The sequence below is a fragment of the Hakea prostrata genome, chromosome 9, assembly GCF_041222555.1.
Source record: "Hakea prostrata isolate BN-2017 chromosome 9, UWA_Hpros_2, whole genome shotgun sequence".
NCBI classification, from domain to species: domain Eukaryota; kingdom Viridiplantae; phylum Streptophyta; class Magnoliopsida; order Proteales; family Proteaceae; genus Hakea; species Hakea prostrata.
In genome coordinates, this window is record NC_142608.1 from 9,123,377 (window position 1) to 9,145,988 (window position 22,612).

General features: G+C 38.9%; 1 long non-coding RNA gene across 5 annotated transcripts in view; it reads right to left on the reverse strand.

The window, feature by feature from the left end:
* Nucleotides 1-676: 676 nt before the first annotated feature.
* Nucleotides 677-22,612, reverse strand: part of LOC149004528 (uncharacterized) — a 52,000-nt gene continuing 30,064 nt past the window's right edge. For all 5 annotated transcript variants that reach the window (XR_016175450.1, XR_016175447.1, XR_016175448.1 and 2 more), the window contains 2 exons: nt 16,119-16,316; nt 677-1,694 (listed from right to left, as the gene is read on the reverse strand). This is a non-coding gene — a long non-coding RNA (uncharacterized LOC149004528). The remainder of the gene's footprint in view (nt 1,695-16,118; nt 16,317-22,612) is intronic.

Sequence of the window (22,612 nt, forward strand, 5' to 3'; positions counted from 1 at the left end):
TTAGATTTCCCTATAAATAGTCTTTTGTGAGATAACCTATGAAACAAATCAAGCAAATGGTAGCACTTTGTGAGTGTGAGGGCTTTTTTTTTTCTTTCCCCAAATAATGAAACCCCCCCCTCTAGTGGATGTAGGTGGTTTTGCCAAACAACATTAAATTCCTCGTGTGTTTTTGCTTGTGTTGTTTTTCGTGTTTGTGCATCCATCTCCAACAGGATTTACCTCTCGGTGGTATTCCTCATATTGATTTGATGGTGTTATTCTTCGTGGTTGTGCATCCCCAACATGATTACCTCTTAGTGGTATCTCTCATGTATTTTTGCTTGTGTTCTTCTTCGTGTTTGTGCATCCTTCCCTAACACGATTATCTCAGTGGTTCAATTTTTGCAGCAGCCAAGCTTCATTCTTCCCACCTAAATTGCAACAATTGTATCATATATTAAACACCTTGCCTCTTACCCCATTTTTGTTATTATTATAATTATAATAATTATTATTGTTGTTGTTGTTTTTGTTGTTCTTAGGAAAACCAATTGTGTGGCTCACAACCTTGCTCAGGTAGCCCTGGTGCTTGAGACGGCTCTAGATTGGTATATTTTCACTACTTGGTTCAGGGAGCTTGTTCTGCATTTGAATCCTCATCTCCTAGTGAATAAATTGATTTTCTACCAAAAAAAAAAAAAAAAAAAAAAGAAAAAAAGAATGTGCTTAGTTAATTAAAATATTATTTAAATTTGTAATTACAATGTTTTAGATATAATTAGGCAAAAGATTGCTACTTAGTCGCGTAACTATATGAAAATGATGAGAATGTGCACAAAGTATCACCGTGTTACATATTGGAGTTTTGTATTCTAACCTCAAATCATGATTAGAACTCAGTTTTTGACACTGCTTGTACCAACCCTACCAGACCTGATTATGACAAATCAAAAAGTGATGTTCATCATCGATTGTTCTACTATTTTGTGGTCGAGTTAATGTCAGGATCAGAGCCCAACTAGTGGTAGTGAGACAAGGTCAGGCCAGGTGCCTGACCTAGTCCAATCAATGTGGGTAACATCTGGACTTAGCCCATTAGGGTCAGGATCAACACAAGTTTTTCAGGTTTAAAGTTACTAGAGCCAAGGGTAAGCCCTTTTTTTTTGTCAAACAATGTTTTATATTAGATCCTCTAGAAGAACTCTAGAGGGAGACAGAATTATATACAAAACATCTGGATGGAGACTGCCAGCATAGTCTTGACAATTTAACTTTCTTGAACCCTTAGCTAAGAAGTGGGCCTTAACATTGAAAGTTCTGTAAACATGCTGGAAGTAGGCAAACTGAAAACTGAAAACTAGTTTAAAAATCTCTATAAGCAGCCTACTACTTGGTCAGTTTAGAGACTAGGCCTTCCCATTAAGGGCTAAAATGGCTATCTGGCAATCAGAATGAAAGGCTACATGAGAGATATTTAAGGATCTAGCTAATAAAAGATCATCCCTAATTTGCTTCAAACTCGACAGCAAGGCCTGGGAAACTAAGAGAGAACACAGATTGAGCCACCATGAACAGGTCATTATGGTCCCATATAATGCAGCTGCGGCCTGTATGTCTTGAGGATGCCTCCCATGCTGCGTTGGAGGAGATGTGCCAACACTGCTGCACCTGCGAAGGAGAAGAGATAGGACTCTCTAGTGGAGGGGCTGGATCTGCAAGATGAACAGTTGGAGTTAAATATTGAATGTCACCAAGAAGCTTTCCAGGCAAGAAATAGAATTAGAAAGAGAAAGTGGAGATCCTTTGAGCATGAATGAATTTTGACTATTCCAAATGATCCAACAGAGAGTACACCACAAAGTATATACTAAAGTCCATTTGTTGTGAATCATGAAATCTAGAATCAATGAAAGCCTACCAATCCTATATAGAGTTGCCCACAAAATCATTGGTGTGAATCCTTAATAGAGAGGCTCTCAACAGGACCTATCATGATCAGAATGGAATAGCACATGGGTGACAGTTTCTACCTGTGACAAACTTAGCAAGCACATGGGGGTTTGCTACCAATTCTATCAAACAAGGCTTTTTGGGTGGGAATACCATCATGGCAAGTTCTCCATAAGAATGTTTCACCTTTGGGAGAGTTACTGTTTTCCATATTTTATCCCACTTCACAGAGCAAGCCGATGTATGCAAAGATTGATTTGATGTGGGGGTGGGGTAGTAGAGGGTCATGAAGCATAATAAGCAGATCTAACTGTAAAGACACATTTTTTGTGCCTCTCCAAACCCAGGCAGTCTCGAGAGAAAGAATAGGCAGAGGAATAATATGGCTTGCCCCTCCTCTTTTGTGAAGAGAGAATTGAGTAGATGGACCTTCCAGGTCTTCAAGTTCCAATTAATAAGATCATGGACCAATATATGTCCTATAGGGTTAGGCCTCGAGAAGGGTAGATGTGGAATCCAAAGGTTCCAATAGATGAAGCTGTGTTGGCCATTACCCACATTTCTTTAAAGACCCTTTTTTTAGGACTTCTCTACCTGCCAATGCTCTTCAACCCCCATGATGCCCCCCTTGGAGTTTGCACATGAAGAAAGGAATGTCTTTTAAAATACTTTTCGCTCATAGTGATGGCCCATAAAGTATTTGGTTGGGTCGTCAATCTCCACCCTTGTCTAGCCAGTAGGACTCGATCGAAAGAGTGAAGGTCTCTAAACCCAAGACCCAGTTGCTAGGGTATTGAGGGCCAGGGTTAGGGTTTAAAAAAGCTCAACCTAACCTGACCAGACATGTTGTCTAACACATTATTTATTCATGACTTTCATATGAATCGAACTTCTCCATATGTTAGTACAATGCTCAAAAGAACACGAATACAAGTAAGAAAAACTCAATGAGATATGATCACAATGGGCCACCAAATTTTTAACATGGTTATCCAAGGAATGCTTCATCTATCAAATGAATCAACAATCAATAACCTTTTTTTAAGGTAAGAAATCAACAACTAATATCAAATGCCAAGAATCTTATTCCATTCCCCTTGCTTTAAATTCTTTTGGTTGTAAATCACTTTTATAACTAGACATTAATTTTTTTTTACCAAAAATAGACATTAAATGCTATTTACCCAAAAAGCAGCTGACATTAAATGCTATTTACTAAAAAACAATTGACATTAAATGCCTGCCATTTAAATGATTCAAAGTAATAGTTTAAAAAAAAAAATCTGGCTAAACAAGGCTACGGACAACATGAAAAGGTTTTCATACATAGGAGTAATTTGGTTATTTCAGCCATTGGATGCTGAGTAACCGCCAAGAAAAACCACATCTCAGATTTTGGTGGCAAGTTTCAATAATGCGGTCTACCATGGTTGAATAGTCTAGATATCTATAGCCAAGGTAATAATAACCACTGGTAATATCTTTGGTATTTATTTTACCATATAGCTTCGAAATACGGGCTGACATATACGGTAATCCTAGATATGTAAAATGAGTCCGAGGGCTGTACCTCATATAAAAATTCTTCCGAACTCTTTGTTCTCTACCATCTTGCTGATGTGATTCAATATTTCCATTCCTGACACAGAAAGCAAGGTTCGAGGAGAGAAAATTACATCACAAATCCTTGATCATCAGCAGGATCATTTGAGTCATTAGATGATCACCCTATTTTTCGGTGAGTGTCTTTCCTTTGGAATATGAGTTGACATCTATGGTAGCCTTAGGTAAATTGAGTATGAAGATCTGCATCTTTTATTGAAATTCTCCTCACTCCTTTGCTATGTACTGCCTAGTTGATGTGATTTCATTAACTTTGTTCTTCACAGAGAAAGGAGCGCTCAAGAAATCATTTTGAATTAGTACCCTATTGTCTGGTGAGTGTTTCTAAAGAAACTGCCCCTCTGTAATTTCTTTAAAATTTAGTGTTACATTGATATTGTATTTCAACAAACCATATCACTGGTTTTAAAGGCTTCAACAAAGAGGTTCATGGATCTGAAGATTTATGACATGGAAAAAAAAGTTCTGTTTATTCACTTCTACTTTTCTCTGATTGGTAATTTAAAACTTGGCTCATAAAAAATAGTGTATATCTGTATCTTTTTGTTGAAATTCTCTTTTGAATGCATAACATGGAAACATTCTTTTATATACATGATCCATGATCATTGTAAACTTTATTTTGTAGATATGATTACCAACTTTGGTAAATATATATTTGGAACTTTTAGTCACCAAAAACTTTGAATCATGTAACTTTAGCTAGTCATAATAATTTTTAATTACATGTTTGGAGGTCTTTTATAAGGCTATATCATATGTAGACCCTAATGGTTTTTGTGAAAAAATATAATATAAAGTTACCATGATCCAAAAGTCAAACTATTGGGCAGACTTCTCAGTTTTTCAACAAAGATTTTATGGTGGACGCTTAATTATTCCACTAGTTTCTAATGCAAAACTGCTCGATTCTCTAGTCATATCTGCATTCAATTGAATGGAAGATCACGCACTATCACTGTGATGCCAATGCAATTGCACATTAGTAAGCAAAGGCTGCAGTGAAAAGGTTTTATCATTCTCTATGTTGTTTGGTGCATGTCATTGCAAGAGGAGTCATGTATAGATGCCCGATCTAGACCTAAATTCTGCTTCCTCTAGGTGTTTGGATCCTTTCATTGTTCATATTTATGCTGTTCAAGTGTGCTCCGTTAATGGCATTGTCAAAGGCAGGGTTTGCCAATGTCTAGTGTTTCCAGTGTGTTATCACATAAAAAGGAAAAAAAGAGAGACAATTCTATTGCCAATGATGGATCATATTAGAGGCCGAATGGTTGGATGGAAGGAGACTTTATTTTCAATAGAGGTAGGGTGAAACTTGTCAAATTTGTGACTTTTTAGCCTTCTGATGTGAAGTTTCTCTATATAATAGTGGCTATCAAGCTTGATAAGTTACAAGAAAGTTGATTGAGGTGGCACAACCATGTTCACCGGAGGCCTTCAAATGCCTCTGCATAGAGAAGCACTTTATTCTAGATTTAAGGGAATTGAAGAACTAGGAGAAAACCTAAGATAACCTTTGGTCTGGAAAGAAATCTTCATAGACCTGGGAGAAGAACCAGATCACACAATATTATCCATCAAATGACATTGTGTTGTTCACAACTCATTGGTCCTAAGTTGAAGGAATTGATCCTCAACCATAGACCTGCTTGTTTAGCTAATTTGGATCTAGTGGCTAGAGCAAAGCCAACTCATTCAATGGTTGATTTCTTTTTTTGGCTTAAATATGGATTCAGCTATTAGGCTAGACCCTGATGACTGCTCTCTCAGTAATCCAAGCACGAGATCTTAGAGGTTGCATACGTATGGTGCTTAGCCTTTTTTGAAGGAAGCTATTGGTATCCAAAATTTTGAGCTTCACTCTTTTTTTTTCTACCCTTCTGGTTGAGTGTTGGGTTGAATGGCAATTTCAATAGAAGCATGACATAGAAGGTTAGACAATTATGCTACCCAATAGGGCCAACATCTAGTAGGGTGTCAATTGGTCTAGATCCTCAACAGTTCCAGTTCAAATTGTCAATACTAGATTTGGACCAATAACCTAATTGGATCCAAATTTGAGACCTAGAACCGTTGGCTATTAGTTCCAATTCTTTAGCAGTTCCAACCAAGGTTCAAAATTTCAGCGAATTTCTCTGTTTCCCCCCATGGCGAAATTCGCCAAAGTTTCACCCAATTTCCATTTCGATCCCCAATTTCAGGGGGTATTTTAGGTCATTTTGGGCTGAAATTTGGTGTGTAGCCTAATTTGATGCCAATTAACACATTGGGAGTGCTACTTTGGCCTAAAACATCACCTAAATGGGTGTTCTTGATCGGTACATACTTGGTTTTATGGCAAATCTTCAAACAACTGTAAATTTTGATCCAGGAGGAGTTACAAGATCCACAACATATCAAAATTGTTGAAGTATACATAAATTTGGAAGTTTTACTGTTCACGTGAACAGTAAAAACATCTTTTACTGTTCATGTTATTGTTCACGTGAACAGTATTATGCTATTGTTTTTATTATATTTTCTATTTCTAATGTGGGAGTCTTGCTACATAAGTTTTGGGAGTTTTTAGAAAGCATAGTTTCTATTTTGGTGGTAGTTTCTATTTTCAGAACTTTCTATTTTAGGAGTTAGGAAGTTACTAAAGCTGTAATATTTTGTTTTTTTTTTCTTTCTAGAGGACAATTACTTGTTTCTCAAGTTGTATTAGATTCATTAGAAGCTATAAATAAAAGTGCTCTGTGATTCTAGACTCTTTAGCTAAGAATCACAGGTCTTTTCTACTGGTTCCTTCATCTCTCTTCTCTTCTTCTTCTTCTCTCTTTTCTTTGTTCAAGTTCAACTGCTATTTTTGATTGTTTAAAGCTTGTTTTCTAACAAAAATAAACAGCTCGGAAAGCTCTATAGCATTCCTACCAAGGTTTACCCAGTAGGCATCATTTTGACTGTTAAATTCCATCATTTAGTCGGTTTTCGGGCCACTTTTAGTTTCCTAGTTAGATTTGGGTTTCTAATTTTGAGTCATTCTGCTTTCTTTTATTTTCCTAATATTACATGTCATTGTTATCTTGTAAGGAGATTCCCACTTTTGAATAACAACTTTCAATTTATTAGAGTTCATATTATTCTTTGTTCTTCTCACACGTTGCATCAATGTCGAAGATCAAAGCAAAATTGAGCAAGAATGCAAGAAACATGAGAGAAAATCTTTGGAAAACAAAGCAAATTTGAGCAGAAATTTGCCCAAAAATATTGCGAGAAAGCGCTGAAAAATTGTGAGAAATCACCAAAAGTATCGTGAGATATCGAGAAATTGGCAATATATTCGGCAATAAATCGCCGATATATTGCAAATCTTGTTTCACACCCCCTTTTTTTGCTAGTTGATTCAAACCGGCGAAATATCGCCAAGTTTCAGCGATATTTTGCCGATTTTTCCTACCCAGGTTCCAACTAATCCGAGACAATATGCTTCAAAGGTTTTTCAAATAACCTTTTTCTTTAGTTTGATGATAAAATGATGTATTCTACATTCCAATTCTTTCAAGTTGCAATAAAACATGTTTCAAGGCCTTGGGCTTCACCCTAAGACAAAGGCATCCCTACAACATTACCCTATTTTGGGGAAAAATTATCTTTGTACTCAACTATTTTTATTCAAGAAAGATTACGTATTTCCTTGAACTTCTGTGCACATACCAAATGGTTTGATGGTTCTTGACCTATTTGATTCTTAACAGGCTATTGTTTGTGGATCTGTTGGGAGAGCTGACACAGAAACAGTGGATTAGAAGGAAACCATTAGAACAAGATCCAGACCAATAAGGTATTGGGTGGTCTAGTTCGGGTTTCCATTTGTCCAGGTCTGGTCCAAAAGTGACACCTTCGAACCTCCAGAAGAAAACTGAGATGTTTCAACTAGAAACAATAATTCACTTCCTAACATTAACTAGAACTTAAACTATTAATCCAATCTTAGATCTCCCCTTGAAGTTTTAAGGTATTCCAGATTTGCTGAATGAGTACCCTCAACTTTGTTGTCAACCTTGTAGTTTCCTCTTGTACCAGACTTGATACATTGCTACACAGATCGCCAACTCTCCGATAGGGTAACAACTTCTGATACTAAAAGTCAAGCAAATCTGGTGCCATTCTTGCTGGAATCCGAGAAGATATCTCAGATAAAGCCAACAATTGGAGCTGATATTGTTCCTGATAGAGGGTAACAAAGATCATTGAAAGAATAAATGACCAAATCATCCATTGATTTCATGCCGTTCCAACAGCGAGAACACATAGGCAACATTGAGATTGATCCAGAGAGGAACAACTCCATATAGTTCGTGAGGCATGAGAGGACACCAAGTAATGAAGTTATGTCCTGAGATATACTTAAAAAACCACACCATTGGAGTGCTTATTATGGCTATTTCCTTTTTTTTGTGTGGTTTGGTCCCTCTTGATGCCAATGTCCGAAGCTGTGAGCCAAGAAGATGTCTCAAATGTGGCCAACATTTGAAGCTGAAGCTATGTCCTGAGATACATGGCAGATAAAGCACCGAAAGGGCAATTGAAAGAATAAATTATCCAATGACAGCTATACCATTCCAACTTCCAACAGAGAGTAAAATTAGGCAACAGCGATGAGCAGCTCTGCAGTTGGTAAGCCATGAGAGGCACACCAAATAATGAAGCTATGTCCTGAGATACAACACCATAATACCAATGTGCTAAATTTTTAGCATTTTGCAGTTGGCTAGTCTCTATTGATGCAAATGCTGAAGCTGGGTCCTACCTTCCCTCTCTTGTTCTTGGGTTATCTGGGAAAGCATAAGTCTCATATTTGTAATTCTTTTATTTATTATTGATACATTCCTTTTGACCTTTGGTAAAAAAAGATACTTCTAATTTAGGGGCAAGAAAGTTATTTAAGATTGTTCAAATTTAATTTAATTTTTTTTTGAAAATTTTATGTAATGATGAGTTGATTTATAATACATATAATTACTTCATCAACTTAATCAAATGATGCATAAGAGGCTCAACTGTTTCGTTGTATTTCAAAACTTCCTTCCAAACTTAAAAAGCAGTTGGAATGAATGCCAGCGACCAAATAGAATCCTACTTCAAATACCTACACTATATACCCCAAATGACCATTTGATGTCTTTCTTTGAAGCAATCTACGACATCTGTTTCCTTATAGCAGCCACATTCAAATCTTTTACCTACCTAATTCTGAGCCTTCCTTCCCTCGTTGACCTGCAAACATCATCCCAAGAAACCAAGTGCAGCTTTTTTATTTTCCCCCCAAAAAAGGTGCAGTCCATAAGAAATTAGCAAATATGGGCTGAAATCTACAAATCACATTATCTGGCTGTCCAAAGATGCTAAATCTACCGAGTCACATTATCTGGCTGTCAAAAGATGCCTGCAGTTAACGTCACTCCCTTGCAACACATATGAAAAGAGCTGAAGCTGGCCGCCAGCCTGCAAATGGGTCTTGCTTTCCAGGCTTCAAGTCTATTTTTCACCTACTTTTCAGTGGGAGCATAATCCACCACAGGCAAAGTTCCTAAAATAAGAGTTGCCCCAAGAAACCCAAGTAACTTGGTTTCACTGAGATTTGTTAATTCCAAAGTTGCACTCCTTTTGCTTGAGTGAGGCCTCTAAAATGATAAAGGATCTAGCACTATTAAGGAGCAACACAGAATTGGAAGCAATCTCATCCAAAAGCCCACAAAGTAGCCTCAATTGACTCCATCTCAGCTTTTGAAAAGATCATCAAATCATCAGCAAAGATGATATGAAATATGAACTTTTGCACCCATATCGAGGACATTATAGTCTTTCTTCTAAAGTATCTCATGTATGGTATGCAATCAGCTACTCATGGAAACCTAAAATATAGAATCAACAAAAATGGAATCTTGGATTGAAAATGAAATGGATCTATGCATATCTGCAAAGCAATCAGTCTCAGCATAGTATATTTACACACTGTCTTGAGATTGCATATCATGTTACACTCTTGCCTTTTATGGTCCAAAGTGGAACTTTGCGTGTAAACCACTATAAATTGTCTCCACTTTGGGAGAGTAATTAAATGCAAAACAGTCCATATTCCCAAGTTCTAATATGGTATCAAGAGCAGAAAAAACTCCAACTAGTTCCCTTCAAACTTAATCCCTCTCCTCTTTCTCCTTTTTCTAATGACTAATGGTGGAACTCCCTCTTCCACTCCACCATCTCCTCCTCTCTCCAATGCCCACCACCATATCTCTATCAAATTTAAGGCTAACAACTTTTTGCTTTGCCAAATCTAATAGAACCTTTCTCGATGGACAAGGTCTCTTGGGCCATCTCGGTTGCTCTACTCCTTGTCCCACTGAACCTGATGTTGCTCCTTGGTGATGTCATCAAGATTCCACATTACAAAGTCTCTCAATATAGCCTCTCTTTGAATAAATTTTTTCCATTGATCGTTGCAAAATGCACACATAGTGAGATATGGCAGATACTCTCTACGGCTTTCTCTTCTCTTTCTGAGAGTCCTTTAATGTCCCTTTCAATGGTATCACAAGATCTAACTCAGAGAGTTGATGAACCCGTCTCTCACAATCTCCAATGGCAAAAATCCATTGTGGATGAACTAAATGCTACCGCCTGTCAGTCAATGCCTATGCCCCTTGGCATTTTATCCTCATGATTTTCGCAGCCTTAACCAAATTCCGTGACATGATATTGTTATCTCTTACCCGCTTGAAGCCAATTGCATATGATGACCCTCATGCAATGCTTCTCAGCCATGAGTTCCTTCATGGCACTTCTCTCTCTAAGCTCACTATCACAGAGACACCTCCAGCCTATAAGTCCCTCCGCAATAATGTTCAATGGCGACAAACTAGTTTCTTTGAGAACAACCCTTCTTGGTAGCAGCTATGGTGACTGTGGTAGTGGTTGTAACATAGGCCGTTTCTAGTGCCATATATGTCGCCATGCAAATCACAATTTTGACCGTTGCTACTATCACCTTTAGGCAACAATACCCACAACCATCTTAGCCACCACCCGATTGAGCCAGGCCAACCCTTCCATGCTTACTCATTACACATATCCTGCCCCTTAACCATCCTAACCCACCTCTCTTGCCCATTCCCCCTTCCCCTGTGCCTCTTCCATGGTACCCAAATACTGGTGCCACTCACCATGTCACTACAAACCTAAACCCTCTCTAAGTATGACACTTACCTTGATACAGGTTAACTACATATTGGTAATTGTAAAGGCTTATCGATTTCTCACATTAGTTCTTCCTCTTTCCCTTCTAATTGTGTATTTTATTTTGTAGATTAGAGAGAAATAAAGGGAAAACAAAATCCTAAAAGGGTGAAGACGAAAACCAGAGAAAGGCCAGGATGCCTCACTCATTATATAAGCCTCCTTTATCCAATACCTTCATTTATAGGCAAGTCCAACGATTACATGTAGTAGGAAAACAAAAAAAAAAAGGGAAATAACAGAAAAGGAAACTTGGATCCTCAAATCAGAGTAGTTGAGATCCTCTTTGCTCAATTCTTCCAACATTACCCTTCGAACACTCTCCCCTCAAGTTGGAGCATAGAGATTAAACATGCCCAGCTTGTTACGAATATAGTCAATCCTGGCAGGCCCTAAGGACTTTGTGAGTAAGTCCGCCAACTGTTCTCCTATACGAACATGTTTGGAGAAATCAATCCTTGCTGCAGCTTTCACGAACTAAGTGACAGTTGACTTCAATATGTTTTGTTCGTTCATGAAACACTGCATTAGTAGCAATATGAATGGCAACCTTTGATCTCTTTATGGATCATCGAGAACATCTCCATGTTTTGACATAAGCTTCACATTAGATCCATAGGAGTATCTAAAGGCTTAGAGCCAAGCAACTGAGTCTCTGTTAACAAATCAAGTACATACTTTCACTGTGATAGGAAAATGCCTTTATTAGATTGAGCAACTTCTATCACCAAAAAATATTTCAATCTTCCCAAGTTTTAGTCTAACATTGTTGTTGTAGATATATCAATCCCTATAGAATCATCTCTAGTGATAAAAATGTCATCAATATAAATGATGAGAAAAAGACTCCCGTGCTAGAGTGATGGTAAAATACCGAATGGTCACTGTCACAATGACTCAATGAGTCAGTCCAAAAGCTAACAACACGGAAGTGAACTGGCCAAACCATGCCCGAGGCAATTGCTTCCACCCATACAAAGTGATAAGAACCCTTTAATTCAATACCAAGATTAATACAAAAGCAAAGGAATTAACAAGATAATCTAGCTTTACTGGTGCCAGTCACCCCCACAACATTCAATGCGGCCACTTAGCCATACGTTGCCTAACCATTTACATAAAACATTCCCTGTCCTTAGCATTCAATGGCCCCTATTTATTACCCCTCGACTAATAATAACCCTCTCTCTCTCTTCTGCATGGTGCCAGATTGTGGCCCTGACACTATTGGCCCCTCAAAATTCACCTTGTCTCAAAGTAAAGGAAAATTTGAAGTTTGGTCTTCACATTCTTGCCACATAGCCATGAAAATTCAGCAACACATTCAAAGGCCCAATAGCAAGCCAGCTCAATAGCCACAATTGGAGTCCAATGCCATCCTTCTCAAGTATATGATTAGAACTTGTCCAAGCCTTTCTTCACCCCAGTTTGAACATAATCCACCATCCATTAAGTCCCCAAAGAATTTCAAACCTAGTGATACCTTGAAAAACTCTAGATTAAAATGTTCTCCTACAAGTTGAGTGTAGTTGATGTAGGTGTGCTCCTGGAAACTCCCTTTAGACTAGCAAGACAGTATAAAATAGCTTAAGTAGTATTTGTAGCAATAATGGCTACAGAAGTTGGAAGAGTTACAAAGACCATTGTACCAAGGGTCATGTCAAATCCTTTAAAAAATCCATTCATTTGCTAAGCTAAATGATGTCCATGATGGAGATTGATTTCCCATTATAGCGTGACTAAAACCCTAGTCAATAATCGGCTATCACACATGATAAGGACCCATGCAACAATCAACCAGTCACAAGGAGTGTTGAAATCTCTATTGGTGAAGCCGTTGTCGCCAATCAACCATCTGGGGATGCCTTCAACTGCAAGTTGGCTCTGTTTTCCAAATTCAGTTGATGTGACAAAGAAGGAAGATAAATGTCCTTGTTCCACTAGAGGCATAGATTGGAATCGAGGGTTCCCTAGGAAGAGCGAGGCTAGTTCCGCCAGTTCCGTTGGCCTTCAATGATCATTGTTTTCCATAGTTAGTGGTCAATTAAGGCTCTTCAAGCTTATAGTCACAAGCATATTTTGTGACTCTCACTGGTGCACAAATGCACTAGAGAAAATGAAGGTGGAAGACGATATTTCTTCCATTTTTGGCTTGGTCAGACGATTGCTTTGATGATTCCTTGATTTGAATTGGCCTCGAGTTTGGACCGTGAGCCATCTGAATTATTTGGGCCCGACTTAATGAAAAGAAGGCTTAGGCTTTGGTTAAAATAGACCAGACCAATGATGGACCTTTTGAATAGGTGGTGTCCATACACTTATGGCCATGGTTTAAGAAGAATCGGTTAGATGTTGGTTTAATGGAATAGATTGGGCTTTAGGTTAAGAGAATGAGGCGCAGGGCCCAAGGAGCTTTCTTAAGGAACCCGACATTTTTGAATGTAGTTCGCTTGGGCCCTAGGTTTGTGAGGGAGCATGCCTGGGTTGGGCCCAAATAATAAACCCCCAGCCATTTGGGTGTGCCCTGTGAACCGGTTTAGGGTAAACCGATCGAACCCTGAAACTCCTCTTGCATTGTCTTCTCTCTTTTTGCAGAACGAAAACCATAAAAGTTGCCTGGTATTTTCCGCTGACTAATCCAAGCCCCTTTCCATTTCTTTTCTCTTCACAATCTTTTAATATAACATTTGGATCTCTTGCTTCAAATCCAATCCGATAAGTGTCTTCACCCAAACTTTTTCTCTTCCCCTTCTCCACGATTTACAGTTAGGATGCCCAGCAGCCATCAATCTTTCCCCGCTAGGTTTCTCCACTTCTAATCTATGCCATTTTCTAGCGTGCGCAATTGACTTGACTTCACTACCGCTTGCCTCGACCACAATACTATTGATGTCCAAAGCTAAGATGAGTTTCTTGTTTCTCACATTGCCGAAATCAAATTTTCAAGCCTCCGTGAAGCTTGCCCAATCCAACTTTGGCTAACACCTCTTGTACACCCACTCTAATGCATCCCATTCCAGGTACTAAAGAGCTACTCCCAACTATTAGTCCATCAATGTGGTGTTCCCTGAAAACAACATGATCTTTAGTAGCCATTCTTGCATTTCTCTATCACTGAAAAATGTAGACAATGCCACATCGCCTCCTTGTCATCACTGCTCTAATACCAATTTGACAAGAACCCTATAATTCAATATCAAGATTAATACTAAAGCAAAGGAACTAACAACATAATCTAGCTTCAATGGTGCTAGTCACCCCTAAGAGCATTCAATGCTGCCCCTCAGCTATATGTTGCCTAACCATTTACATAAAACATTCCCTACCCTTAGCATTTAATGCCCCCTATTATTACCTCTCAACTAACAATAACCCTCTCTCTCTCTCCTCCATGTGGCACCATCTCATGATCCCAGGGCCCTAACACAAAGACATGCCACCGCCTCCTTGCATCATCCATTTGACGACCCTATATTCATATCGTTAATACTGCAAGGACTAACAACATAATCTGCTTCAATGGTGCTGTCACCCTAGAGCATTCAATGCTGCCCCTCGCCTATTGTTGCCTAACCATTTACATAAAACATTCCCTACCCTTAGCATTTAATGCCCCCTATTATTACCTCTCAACTAACAATAACCCTCTCTCTCTCCTCCATGTGGCGCCATCTCATGATCCCAGGGCCCTAACACAAAGACTTCTTAAGATGATACGCCATACCACTCTCCCTTTGAGCAACAAACCCTAGAGGCTGCTTCATATAAACTTCATCATGGAGATCACCATTGAGGAAAGAATTCTTAACATCAAGCTAAAATAAAGGCCAATGAAACATGGAAGCCAAAGAGATTAAAATCCAAAAGGCATTTTCCCATAAAGGAGTTTTCTTATCACAACGAAAGTAAGTACTTGATTTGTTGACAGAGACTGGGTTGCCTGAAACTAAGTAAAGCAAATAAATTCTTTTGTAGACTTCTTCACAATTATATGTTCAGGTGGTGGGGGTATAGATTAGTCTTTGCAGCTAAAGCAGTGGTAGCAACTTGAGGGGTCGTGCAACTTCAACAAAATCTCTAAATGTGACCTGACCGACCACAATGGAGTCAGGTCCTAATTGGTGTATCTGTAGACTCTTGATAAGTGGTAGGGGGAATTTTTCCAATAGTAGTCCTGTGACCACAAGTATTTCCAGAATTGGATCCATAGTTATTAGTGATTGTGGCAAGTGTACATGTGTCACTAGAAAAGGTGTCAAATAAGGTGGGCAGTTTGTCACCACCGAGGATCTAATATCTTACTGAATCAAACGCTTTCCCAAGTCCCCTAGAAAACTCATCAAAACAATTTTCCCATCCTGATTCTGCATCTTAATAACATTAGAAGTAATGGGAAGTATAGAATTCAACTCTTTATATATCCTCTTAAAATCTACAAAACATTGGGTCAAAGAACGACCTTTCCTATCAACTCGGTAGAATTCCTAGGATATCTCGTTGTATATACGGGAAAGGTTATCCTAGCCAAAGTACAAAAAATTTAGATATACCATAGTTCCTTGATAGTATCACTATGAGTAACAAGGTTCATAATATCTCCACAGAATTCAACATTTGTCCTAAAATATGGGCATTTTGCAGTGTTGGGTTTTTGGGTCAAGTGGTCTTGTTGTCCTCTCCCAAGAATAAATACTTTAATAATTTTCCTCCACCAATGGAAACTACTAACTCCTTCAAGTTCATGTTGAGTAAGTTGATGGGAGGAAGAGGATAACACCTTGATCATTGTATTTTTATTTTTTGCCTTAGCTTCAGCCATCACAGAATTTTCAACTCAAATAGACTAATAACCAACTCCAATAAAATCTGTCGAGAAAATTAACCAAAATTTGAACCAGAAATTAAACCACTTAATAAAGTCTAAAATAGAAAAACCAAACCAAAAATTGAAATCAGGAATTAATTTGAACTAGAACTGAACCAGACGTTCAAACCAACTTCAAAATAACAGAACTGAACAAATTAGTCAAACCAAATAAGATCAAACCATAGCAAGAACATAAATCGATTTCATAAAGAGGTTACACAAAAAAGCAACGAGATTCAAACTCCCCCTTCGATTGTGCACAGCTTCAGGTCAAGGATTTTAGCAGGTCAATTGCACTACTCAGAGCAACCAATCAGCACTCCAACAACCATCAATGGGTCAATCAATTCTTCCAACAAAAGCCATTCAAATCGTCCAAGAAAACTATCGTAACCAGAAGAAATCTAGAGCTTACCTCTCAAAACCAGGACATAATGTTGTGCAGCCATTCCTCCATCAACAATTGAAGCTTTAGGTGCTTCTTACTCCAAATCCTCAAAAAGCAGAAAGTCGCAGCTTCAAGTGGTGCCCCCTTGTAATCGAGACTTAGAAGACCCTCAACTTGCAGCAATGAGTCTCCAAGGGTTGCAGGTATGTTTGTGAACTTTAATGGCTTCAAAATGAAGGTCACATAAAGCACTTTCAGCTCTGATACCATGTAGATTAGAGAGAAATATAAGGGAAACAGAATTGTGAGAGGGAGAAGATGAATACCAGAGAAAAGCTAGGAGGCCTCACTCATTGTATGAGCCTCCTCTGGCAAATACCATTATTTATAGGCAAGTCCAATGATTATGTCTAGCATGGGAAATCAAACAAAAAAAGTAATATAACAGAAAACGAAAGTTGGATCCTCAAATCAGAGTAGTTGAGATCCTCCTTGCTCTATTCTTCAAACATTATCCTTCGAACACATTTAAATAATGTACTCCATATTCCCTCCATCTCTAAAAATCTTTTATTCGTTAATCAGTTTACTTGTGATGATAATGTTCTTATGGAATTTCATCCTTCTAATTTTTCTGTGAAGGATCAGGCATGTAAAGCTACTCTCCTGTCTGGTCTGAGTAGAGGGGGTCTTTATAAGAGTTCTTCCTGGTCTTCTCCTTTTGCCCTCACTACTGTTTGCAGCGTCGTGCTTCTCCTGACTTATTGCATCAATCTTTAAGCAATCAGAATAAGCATCTTCTTCACCATATGTTTCACTTAAACAAACTTCCCTATCTTTCTCCTGTTTCAATAATATTTATGGTGCTTGTCAGATGGGAAAAGCCACTTGTTTGTCTTTACCAGTCAATTACAGTAGGAGCCTTTTGCCTTTAGATCTTATCCACAATGATGTGCAGGGGCATTCCCCTTCAACATTTTGTATAGGCAACGTTGTGTGACTTGTGGATGATCATATGGTTCATCCTTCCATGCAAAAATCTGATGTTTTCAATCTTCTCTTTCAATTCAAACATTTTTTGAGCACATCTTTAAGCGAAAAATTAAAGCTATCCAAAAGGATTGTGGAGGGAAATTTTGCACATTTCCACCATTCTTTCACTCCCATGGTATTAGACATCGTTAATCAGCCCTCCATGCTCCTGAACAACAGGTTGGAATGCCATCGTAGACACGCTCGAGAAATTGGTTTAGCTTTACTAGTTCATAGTTTGGTTCCCTGATGTTACTGGCATTTTGCATTTAAAAGAGCGGTTTTTCTCATCTATCGGATGTGCTCTTCAGTCTCTAACAATGTTTCACCCTTTTAGCTTACTTTTCATAAATCTCCAAACTACTCTTTCTCAAGGTTTTCAGTTGCCTCAATTTTCCGTACCTTGTCCCCACAATTCTCATGAAATGCATTTTCGTTAATCTCATTATTTTTTCCTGGGTTATAGTCCATCTCACATGGGTTATCAATGTTTTAATCCTTCAAACAATCGTTTCTCTCGGCATGTTCACTTTGATAAGTCTACCTTCTTTTTTTTCAAGTCTACTTTAGGACCACCACCTACTCCACCTCTTTCTTCTCCTTCGTCGTTGCCATGAGCTAGTACCCCACTTTGTTTCAACCCACCTGATATGCTGTTATCCTAGCTGCACCCACCACCACATGCCCTTATTGTGGTTCACCCACAAGCCTCCCTATACCTTGCCCAAGCCCCTCTCTAAGCATAACGCCACTCCCCCTCCCCACACCAAAGATGTGCCTTTTCCAAGATGTATACGCTACTTTCCAAGCTCTTGTGCTCCCCTCTCCTACCACCCAGACTATGTGGCTTCGGTCATAGTGCCATGAATTAATTGTTACTATGACTCTACTGTTGTATTTGAGCCTACTGGTTTTTCATAGACTAACAAGATTGCAGAGTGCGAGGTCACTACTCAGGAGGTATCCAATGCTTTACTTAAAAACAGGACTTGGTCTTTGGTTCCCTGGTCCTCTTATATGAACTTAATTGGCTGTAAATGGGTGTCTTGCATCACACGGTGGTGGAGGGCTCTCCTGGGCATCATAAAGCCTACCTAGTTGACAAGGGTTCCCACCAACAACATGGCCTTGATTATGGTGAAACCATTATCCTTGTTCTCAAGCTGACCACCATCCACAGTGTTCTCTCTACTACAGTCTCTCAAGGTAGGCCTGTGCTCCAGCTAGATGTTTGTAATGCCTTCCTTTGTGGCCAACTAAAGGAAGAGGTTTACATTTTGCAACAACCTGGGCTCATTGATATTGCTTATCCTAAACATGTTTGTTGGCTTCATTGTTATTTTTATGGGCTGAAACAGGCACACAAAGCTTGGTTCCAGCGCCATCCTCAGTTTCTTCAGTGCATTGGCTCCCATGGCTTCAAAACTAACACATCTCTATTTACCCGTTCTGACCCTGCCATGGTTTGTTATGTTTTAATCTATGTTGATGACATTTTTTTAACTAATAATGATCCCTTGACACTTGGATTATTGTCTCATGAGTTTCTCTATTAAAGATCTAGGCAATTTACAGTTTTCCTTGCATATTGAAGCATTATCCCATAAATAAGGCTTCGTTCTCTCAGTCTATGATACATATATAATTTGTTGGCTCACACTGTTATGTGTGATTGTTAGCCTTTCAACACTCCCATGGCCATTACTCTTGCTTCTGATTGGGGGGGGGTGCTTTGCTCTAAAATTTGATTATCATTTTATTGTTGGTGCCCTCCAGTATGTAACCCTGACTCGTCCAGATGTTTCCTTTGCTTTGAATAGGGCTTGTCAGCATATGCATGCTCCTACCGTAGCACACTAGCAACTTGTTAAGCACAGCCTAAGGTATTTAAGCGTATGTTGTCCCATGGTCCGTTGATTGGGCGGTCTTGTTCATGTTCTCTTTAGGCCTTCTTGGATGCACACTGGGAATCTATAGGGGGTTTCTTGTCTTTTGGACGTCGTGAAAGCAACAGACCATTGACCGATCCTTGACTGAGACTAAGTATTAGGCCCTTGCAAATGTCTCTAGAGAGTTAATTTGGCTTAAGACTCTCCTCAAGGAACTTGGTTTTCAGCTCTTTCTAGAGCTCCCACCTTGCGGTGTGACAACATTGGCGCCACCTATCTCTCTACAACTCCCATAATCCATGCTCGGACAGAACATGTAGAAATTGATCTTCATTTTGTCCGGGATTGTGTTGCTAAGAAATAAGTTCAAGTTCAATTTATTTTGACCAAGGACAACAGCTAACATTTTCACTAAAGCCCTCAGCTCCATAGGTTTGCAATTCTTTGCAACAAGCTGAAGATTCACATTCCAGAACTCCACCTTGAGGGGGGGGGGGTTTATTGAGGACGTTATAGTCTTTCTTCTATAGTATCTCATGTATGATATGAAATCAGGTACTTACGGAAACTGAAAATACAGAATCAGCAACACACGGAATCTTAGACTGATTTTGCTATGGATGTATGCATATATGCAAAGCAATCACCATCTTGGCATGTTCACACTGTTTTGGAATCGCATGTCACATTATTTTCTTGCCTTATGTAGTTCAACGTGGACCCTTTTCCCTTTAATTATGTGTGTGTGTATATATATATATATCTTGTAAGCCACTGCATGTCGTCTCCTGGTTGGGAGTATAATTTAATGCAAAATATTCCATGTTCCCAAGTTCTAATGCAAAGCAATCTGATTTGCTCTTCCACATCCAGTTTCCTCAATTACACCAGGGAAAGCTTCCCCAGCAAGAGTAATAAGATGACAGTTGATCCCCTAGCCAATGCCTTGTGCTCCTCCCTCCCCAAAATTACCTTGTTGAGCTGCCAATAATGAGACTAAAAACAAAAAAGAATTGAAACATGCCTTGATCCAACCCATGGACTTGGTGAGAAACTTCATCCTCTCCATAGCCTCTATCAAGATTTTTTTTGCTAATAGAATGAAGGCCTTGTGGAGATTCACTTTTAGTAATACAGTATGAGAAGCTGCCTTGTACTCAAAGCCCCTCACAATGTCTGGCAAATCAAAATAATATTGCAATGGCCTTGTTACAAGCGGAATTCATGGTATTGCCAAATCTCATGAATATCTCCTTTTCCATTTAGTGAGCCTGTGTGCGCGCAATGTGCTTAGCAATGTCTCGTCTCACTCTGTTGTACTTTAATGATAGGATTATCATTTGCTTGAACTCAATGCATTGGACTTATTTGTATTTTAAACTTTGAGAATTAATGTTTTGGTTCAATGCATCTAGGCCATTTTAGGTTTCCTTCGTGCGCGTTTTCCAACATGGGGTCTGAAGTGGAACTCAAATTTACACCATACATTTCATAAATCGGAGGTCCCGTGTTTATAAGACGAGAATAGCCCAGTTCCCCCCAAATGAACCCTAATACCAATCCCCGGTTGGGTGAAAACCACCAACTAGGCAAAATCTCCCAAATATCCAGCCACTGCCCTTCGGTTCGGTGCCCTCGTTGAGTCTGCCATGGCTTCCTCCCCTCCCAACCCTCTTGTCTCTGTAATTATTGGTTATAATCTTCGGATCCTGGCAATGGCCTGTCCCAAGGCCTCCACATTTCCCTCTTGGCCCAGTAATGTGTGGCTTTTAGTTTGCAGGTTGCGGCTAATCCTTGCTAATAATTCTTCCTCTGGCCCCGGCGCTTATAAAATTCCCCAATCCAACTGGTTGGACTTTCCATCCTTCGCCCTCCTTCCCTCCTCGGGTGGGTTGTTCCCCTGGTGGGAGTCTGTGAGTGGGGTGGCGGTTGGGATATCTCGCTATATCTCACTATATCTCCCCGTCTCCGCTCTTAATTTTGCCTTTTGTGGTTTCGGCGATTTTCCTCATCTCTTGCCTCCCATAAGGAAGATCAACTCCCGTCTTAAACTTTTATGCTTATATCCTGGTGCAATTTTGTTTTCATTCTGAATGCTGTCCTTGGGAATTCATTAAGGTTGCTTGATGCATTTGATACACTTGCTTTTCATTTATAGGCCTTAAAGGTTCTATATTACATGTTGTATTACCTTGCAATCCTACAACATTTCGGTTTCACACTATGGGTAGACTTACAAATCATACATAGGGTTGTATTCTGACAAATCCAAGGCCACCAATGTGTTCAAAATGCCTTAAATAGTCTAACTACCAAGTTTCAACCCAACTGGGACCCTAAAATCCACCGAGATGGGCAATTGAGTTGACGCCAAAAAATTGTATATCTTGACTGAGATCTCGCTGAGATGGTCAAGATCTCGGTTTTTTTAGGAGGCGAGATCTCACTCGAGAGTGAGATCTTCTACCATGCTTCCAACCAATTCTACCAATCATTTGACAAGATCCCCTACAATGGAATATTGGGAGGAAGCCACCCTCATCAACTGTGATAGCCCCAAATAACTTGGAGTGAGATAACTTGCTAAGTAAATAAAAAACTTAAAGCATCTTTCAAATGTCCATTTTCCAAGTGTTTTAAAGATCTATTTCACCACATAAGCATCTCTAGTTGGGATGGAACTTGATAAACAAGTAGAAGTTGGCCCCTAATTGCCTACAAAACTTGAGCTCTACATGATTGGGGCATATGGAAGATAATATGGTTATTTATAAAATTCTTCTAAAATATAATCTTATAAACCAAACCCATACTTCTATATGCTTCCAAGAGTTTAATAAAATTTTCTAGCCTTTTCATTCTTATCATATTGCATCTCTTAAATTGCTTCCTTATTTACTTAGATAAATTACTTATGTTCTTGCATATGGTATGAATTGATAGATCTATGGTAGAAAAATGAATACCAATAAGGAAGCAAGAAGAGAATAGATGTATACCCAATTTTCGGGTTAGGGTTTTTTGGAAGATTTCCCTAAAATTTAGGATTTGCCCAGAATCTTTCAACCAAACCAGCAAATAAGATCCAAAAACTAATAAATGATGTTGAGGTAACTTGAATACCTAAGGGAAAAGTTATGAGAAGGTAGGAACAAGGTTGGGTTTTCTAAATTCCCATGGGGATTTTTTGATCATTATAATATGGTAATAATTATTTTTGTTGAAAGAGTTGGAGAAATTGTGACTTGTGTGTCCAGGACACAATAAGAGCTTTACTTATAGTCATAACTAACCAAATACAAAACAAATCAAATCTTCCCAGTGTGAGAATCTTACAATAAAACATAGAGATCCTAAAGATCCTAGCAAAACCCAAAAATAGAAACTTAATATGCCAATAACCAAATCACACCCAAATCTACTACTAGTCGATCCTGTTTTACAACACTCCCCCTCAAGTTGGAGCATGGATATTTATCATGCCCAACTTGCCAATGATACTGCTGAACATCTAGTGCTTAAGCTCTTTGTAAGCACATCAGCCCGCTGATTGCTTGAGGTAACAAAAGTGATGCAAATCAATCCAGCTTCAATCATCTC